This window comes from Silurus meridionalis, chromosome 15, assembly GCF_014805685.1.
Source record: "Silurus meridionalis isolate SWU-2019-XX chromosome 15, ASM1480568v1, whole genome shotgun sequence".
NCBI lineage: Eukaryota > Metazoa > Chordata > Actinopteri > Siluriformes > Siluridae > Silurus > Silurus meridionalis.
In genome coordinates, this window is record NC_060898.1 from 11,693,766 (window position 1) to 11,701,420 (window position 7,655).

Consider the following 7,655-nt stretch of genomic DNA (forward strand, 5'->3'; position numbering starts at 1 on the left):
ACAGATAAAAGCAACTGCCATTGGCTTGAACTGCCACAGACAGGCTTCTAAGAATTGCCTCATACCTGAATGACACTCTCTATATTCAAGACAAATCACACTAACGTTTAGAAAACATAATTTTTTTTTCACAAAAATTCTTGGATTCTACTCATAATTAGACATTTCTAATATGCTATTTATACTTTATATGATTCATTTCTGATTTTGTGCAGAATGTAGACTTACTTAGAATAGTAACTAATCTAAAAATAGAATTCAGAATAATATTCAATAGTAGATTAGAGCAATAATTTAGATGTAATTTAAAAATCTTCTTACATTTTTTTAAATGCACATGTTGAACTATGGGGCAGATGGGCTACAGCAGCACAAGACCACACCAGGTTCCGCTGCTGTCAGCCAAGAACAGGAATCTGAAACTACAGTTGGCATAGTCTCACCAAAACTAGACAGCTAAAGATCAGGGAAAAAAACCCACCACCACCAGGTTACTTTCCAAGACTACTCACACTTCTGTTCTTGGCTGACACAAGTGGAACCTGATGTGGCCTTCTACTGTTGCAGTCTATCTGTCTCAAGGTTCAGCATTTTGTTCATTTTGAGATGCTTTTTTTGTATCTTGTTGTGTATCTTCCACACTGATTTAAAGAGTGGTTATTAGAGTTAATGTAATCTGTATATTATTATTGAACTTTTTAACATTAATACATTTTTGCAGCCAGGTTTTGCTAAATAAATCTTCTTCTTCTTTCAGCTGCTCCCATTAGGGGTCGCCACAGCGGATCATCCGTCTCCATACCACCCTGTCCTCTACATCTGCCTCTTTCACACCAACTACCTGCATGTCTTCCCTCACCACATCCATGAACCTCCTCCTTGGCCTTCCTCTTTTCCTCCTACCTGGTGGCTCCATCTTCAACATTCTTCTACCAATATAATTCATGTCCCTTCTCTGCACATGTCCAAACCATCTCAATCTCGCCTCCCTCACCTTGTCGCCAAAACATCCTACATGTGCTGTCCCTCTAATAAACTCATTTCTAATCTTGTCCATCCTCGTCACTCCCAACGAAAACCTTAACATCTTCAGCTCTGCTACCTCCAGCTCTGCCTCCTGCCTTTTACTCAATGCCACTGTCTCTAATCCATACAACATCGCAGGTCTCACCACAGTCCTATAAACTTTCCCTTTCATTCTTGCAGATACCCTACTATCACAAATCACTCCTGTCACTCTTCTCCACCCACTCCACCCTGCCTGCACTCTTTTCTTTACTTCTCTAACACACTCTCCATTACTTTGCACTGTTGACCCCAGGTACCTGAACTCCTCCACCTTCTCCACCTCTTCTCCCTGCAACCGCATTACTCCACTGCCCTCCCTCTCATTCACACACATGTACTCTGTCTTACTCCTACTGACTTTCATTCCCCTTCTCTCCAGCGCATATCTCCACCTCTCCAGGCTCTTCTCAACCTGCTCTCTACTCTCACCACAAATCACAATATCATCTGCAAACATCATAGTCCAGGAGACTCCTGTCTGACCTCGTCCGTCAACCTGTCCATCACCACTGCAAACAGGAAAGGGCTCAGGGCCGATCCTTGATGCAGTCCAACCTTCACTCTGAACCAGTCTGTCGTACCTACTGCACACTTCACTGCCGTCACACTGTCCTCATACATGTCCTGCACCACCCTTACATACTTCTCTGACACACCTGACTTCCTCATACAATACCACAACTCCTCTCTTGGCACTCTGTCGTCGCTTTCTCTAAATCCACAAATACACAATGCAATTCCTTCTGTCCTTCTCTATACTTCTCCATCAACATCCTCAAAGCAAATAAGGCATCTGTGGTGCTCTTCCTCGGCATGAAACCATACTGTTGCTCACAGATGGTCACCTCTTCTCTCAGCCTGGCTTCCACTACTCTTTCCCATAACTTCATGGTGTGACTGATCAACTTAATTCCCCTGTAGTTACTGCAGGTCTGCACATCTCCTTATGCTTAAAGATCGGTACCAGCACACTCCTTCTCCATTCCTCAGGCATCCTCTCCCCTTCCAGAATCCTGTTAAACAATCTGGTTAAAAACTCCACTGCCATCTCTCCTAAACATCTCACGCCTCTACGGTATGTCATCTGGTCCAACCGACTTTCCATTCTTCATCCTCTTAATCGCTGCTCTCACTTCCTCCTTACTAATCCTATCTACATCCTGCTTCACCAACTCCACATCCTCCAACCTTCTCTCTCTGTGATTTTCCTCATTCATCAGCTGCTCAAAATACTCCCTCCACCTTCTCAACACACTCTCCTCACTAGTCAACACATTTCCCTCTCCATCCTTTATTGCTCTAACTTGCAGTACATCCTTCCCAGCTCGGTCCCTCTGCCTGGCCAATCGGTATAACTCCTTTTCTCCTTCCTTAGTGTCCAACCTCTTATACAGCTCCTCATATGCCTTTTCCTTGGCTTTCGCCACATCCCTTTTTACCTGCTGCCGCATCTCCTTGTACTCCTGCCTACTTTTCTCATCACTCTGTCGATCCCACTTCTGTTTTGCCAACCTCTTTCCCTAATGCTCTCCTGCACTTCCTCATTCCACCACCACGTCTCCTTGTCTTGCTTTCTACTTCCAGATGTCACACCAAGTACTTTTCTAGCTGCCTCCCTCATAACTCCTGCAGTAGTTCCCCAATCATCCGGCACCTCTTCACCACCACCAAGCCCCTGTCCGACCTCTTCCCTGAACCTCACACTACACTCTTCCTCCTTCAGTTTCCACCATCTTATTCTTCTTTCAATTCTTACATTCCTCCTCTTCTTCTTCGCCTCCAAAACCATCCTACAGACCACCATCCGATGCTGTCTAGCTACACTGTCCCCGCCAACACCTTACAGTCTCCAATCTCCTTCAGGTTGCATCTCCTGCATAGCACATAGTCCACCTGTGTGCACCTTCCTCCACTCTTATACGTCACCCTATGATCCTCCTTCTTCTTAAAATACGTGTTCACCACTGCCATTTCCATCCTTTTAGCAAAATCTACCACCATCTGCCCTTCCACATTCCTCTCCTTAAAACCATACCTACCCATCACCTCCTCATCACCTCTGTTCCCTTCACCTACATGCCCATTAAAGTCTGCCCCAATCACCAATCGTTCTTTCCTAGGTACACCATCTACCACTTCATCTAATTCACTCCAGAATCTTTCCTTTTCCTCCATCTCACAGCCAACTTGTGGAGCATAGGCACTGATGACATTTATCATCATCCCTTCAACTTCCACCTTCACGATCATCACCCTATCAGAAACTCTCTTCACCTCCACTACACTCTTACTGTACTCTTCCTTCAGAATCACCCCTACACCATTTCTCTTCCCATCCACACCATGATAAAACAGTTTAAATCCACCTCCAATGTTCCTGGCCTTACTCCCTTTCCACTTGGTCTCCTGAACACACAGCATATCTACCTTTCTCCTCTCCATCATATCAGCTATCTCTCCCTTTACCCGTCATAGTACCAACATTTAAAGTACCAACCCGAACCTCTACTCTCCTACACTGCTCCTTTTCCTGCCGTCTCTGTAGACGTCTTCCTCCTCTCCTTCTCCTCCTTCGGCCAACAGTAGCCCAATTTCCACCGGTACCCTGTCGGCTAACGATACCTGTGGCGGTCGTTCTTAACCCGGGCCTCGACCGATCCGGTATGAAATTCTCCTTTGTGATCCGCATATTTGATTTGGCACATGTTTTACGCTGGATGCCCTTCCTAACGCAACCCTCCCCATTTACCCGGGCTTGGGACCGGCACTAAGAGTGCACTGGCTTGTGCCCCCCTAATGGCTGGGTTAGGTTTTGCTAAATAAATGCACTTGATTAATTGATCACAGTTAGTGTGATCACCTCTATAAAAGCCCAAGTTGTAGCAGTTTGCTGGTCTAAAGCATTCAGGTGTGGGTAAACACAACGCCAAGGAAGAAAGACATCAGCAGTGATCTTTAGAAGCAATTGTTGCTGTACATCAATCTGGGAAGGGTTATAAGGCCATTTCCAAACCATTAAAGATTTTACAAAGAGAAAGATGTAAGTGTAAAACATAGAAGACAGTTGGCAAGATTCCAAGGAATGGACATTCAAGTGCAACGCTTAGAGAAATTGCAAACAACTCAAGAGTTCAATCTCAGAGCCTACAAGCCTCAGTTAGAATATTAAATGACAGATCAATGATTTTGAATTTGAAAAATATTGAACAAGTACAGTTAGTTTGGTATGGTTGACAGGAGAAAGCCTCTTTTCTTTAAAAAGAACATGGCAGCATCTGAACAAACTACATATCCTCTGGAACAAGGTCCTTTGGACAGATAAGACTAAAATGGAAATGGCCATAAACACGTTTTACAAAAACACAACCTATCAGCACAAATACCTCATATCTACTGTCAAGCACAGAGGTAAACGGGTGATGATTTGAGCTTGATTTGTAGCCACAGATCCTGGACAACCCGCAGTCATTGAGTTGGCCATGAACTCCATTGTATACCAAAGTTTTCAACAGTCAAATGTGAGGCCACCTGTTCGATAGATAAAGCTTGGCCAAAACTGGGTCATGCAATGGGACAATAATCCTAAACGCACCATCAAATCGACAATAGCATGGCTGAAAAAGAACAGAATCAAGGTGTTGCCATTGCCCAGTCAAAATCCAGACCTCAGCTTGTCTGAAATGCATTTGCAAGAGCTTAAGAAAGCTGTGCATAAGCAAATGTCAGGCAAAATTCAATTAACTGAAGAAACATTGTAAAGAAAAGCCAAAATTCCTCCACAATGATGCAGGAGACTGATAAAGTCATACAGAACACGATTACATCAAGATATTGCTGCTAAAGGTGGTTCTACAAGCTATTGAATCATAAGGTATACTTAGTATTTCACACATGGCTTTGCCATTTTGGCCTAATGTTTGTAAAAAAAAAAAAAAAAAAACAATTTTCCATGTTCACCTGAGGTTGTATTTAGATGATTTCTAATACGTCCTAAAACCAGAGAAATCAAGGGGGTTGTACTTTTGCTTTCACACAACTGTACATGAGGCAAAAAAATTACAATTCCAGATACAACCAAATTTCAGAAATGTTGGGACAATTTTTTTATTTTAATAAAATGTAAACTAAAAAACTGTCAAATCACATTAACCAACATTTTATTCACAATAGAACATTGAGAACATCACAAATGTTTAAAGTGAGAAATTGTACACTTTTATGCACAAAATGAGCTCATTTCAAATTTGATGTCAACAAATCAGTTTAACAAAACAGTTCAAAGATGTCTGAACATTGAGGTTATGATTTTCAGGAGTTTTGCTGAAAGTTCTCCCTCCTCTTTAGCCTGGAGGACATGGCATCCCTGATTTCCAGCAAGAATGTCAAATTTGGACTCGTCTGATCATAGAACACTTTTCCACTTTAAAACAGTCCATTTTAAATAAGCCTTGTTTGTATATGGCTTCCATTTTGCATGATAGAGCTTTAGCTGGTATCTGCAGATGGCATGGTGGATTGTGTTTACAGTGGTTTCTAGAAGTATTCCTGGGCCCATTTAGTACTGTCAATGACACAATCATGAGGATAAGTAATGCAGAGTCATCTGAGTCTCCCTGAAACTTTTGTAGATATGTACTGTAGATCAGTGGTCCCCAGCCCCCGGGCCGCGGACCGGCAGCGGTCCGTGGGTCAATTGGTACCGGGGGGCACAGAAAGAATACATAACTAACATTTTTTCCGTTTTATTTCTTATCTGATTCTGAACGATGTTTAATTTTGGAAAATTACCGGATTCTCTCCACCACATCGGTCTATGATTCACTCTTGATGCATGTCAAGATGTTTGCCTCGGTCACGTCTTACCTACATCCGCTAACACAAAATACATTACCGCTAAATTTAAACCCCCAAGCTAGCAAAATTAACAAAAAAACACTGCTGTAGACGATGAGGTTTGCAAAGCCTGTGCAATTTGATGTTGTTTTTAAAGTATTCCACAATCTTTTTGCGCACTCGTTCACAGATTGTACAACCTCCATCCATCTTTACTTTTGAGAGACTCTGCCTCTCGAAGACATCCCTTTTATAGTGAATCATGTTACAGACCTGATGTCAGTTAACTGGATTAGTTGCTAGATGTTCTTTCAGCTAAATCTTTTCAAAATCCCTGGCTTTTTCAGCCCTTTGTTGCCCCCATGCCAACTTTTTTGAGACCTGTAGCAGGCTCTTTTCAAATTTGATGCCTGCTACAGGTCTCAAAAAAAGTTGGCATGGGGGCTGGGGAGATTTACTTAAAATGAGGACCATAGCATGATTGGTTTAAAAAATAACCACTTCATTTGTATCATTCTGTACCATTCACATATCAAGATCAGCAACAAAGACTTAACTATTTGAATTGTAATGCCACTACAAGGAAATTTGTACATGTGTAAATGAACAACCTAAACAAAGAAACTAAATATATAAAAATCAGTGAAACATATTGCTGTTCCTGTCTCTTGGGTGTAACTCTCTCTGCAAAGAAAATTCATATTGTCCAACATTTGCTGAAATTTAATTCTGCTAATGTGGAAGCTAGCTAGATCCCATTTTGCTAATTTAAACGATGTAATTTATGATACTATAGTAATATCATAGTTGTACTACATTAATCTGTTTATGTCTACATTTTAGCAGTTATTAATTATGTTATGATTCTAGTGGCGTTCAAAGTTTGCATTAGACCATTATTATAATCTAGTCTCCCTTTGCTGTTATAACATGAGGTTATTTGCTAACACTTTATACCATACAGCATAGATAGTTTGGCTAGCTGATGTGGCAATTAAGTCAACAATGTGTGCTTTGATATAAACCCAAATCATGTCCCAAATCAAATGCATTCAGGTGTCAAATAAAGTGTCCATCTATTGATTTCAGGTCAGAGAATGGATATATAAAATAAAGTAAAATCAAACCATACTCATTTTATATTTTGACTTCTATGGAATGAATGTATGAATGAATGTATGAATGAATGTATGAATGAACACCCAACCAAACAAGGTACCAAATAAAGACATAAAAATGATAATAATAAACTAAAAATAAGAGCCATTTTAAACCTAATGAGCTACGTCAAATAGTCAACTAAATAGAGAGACAAACACCATTATATGCACTACATTTTCTACTTACAGAAAATTAATTTCCACTTGCTGCAATTCAGCTAATAAACTGAGCAAGCAATTGCACTCAAGGCACTTTAGTTTGTTTGTGTTCTCAGGTAGAGTTAAATCAGAGAGAGCTACAGGACATGCTGTGCAGTGCTCCCAACTAATTTCTAATATCTGTGTAACTGCTTGAGATAAGAGAATAGTACAGTGGCTCATTTGTTTGCTTTATGTATATACACGTCACTCTGCATTGTCTGGGGTTAAAGATCATTTCTTTCTTCGGGTATGTGACAACACTCAGAACAGCAGGCTATAACCTTGCGTGAATTTAAACACAAAAGAACTGGCACCCTATATTAAGTGTTTATGATGGTATCCAACAAACATTCAGTATAATGATACAAACATAAATTCCAATTTGGCCAGTTA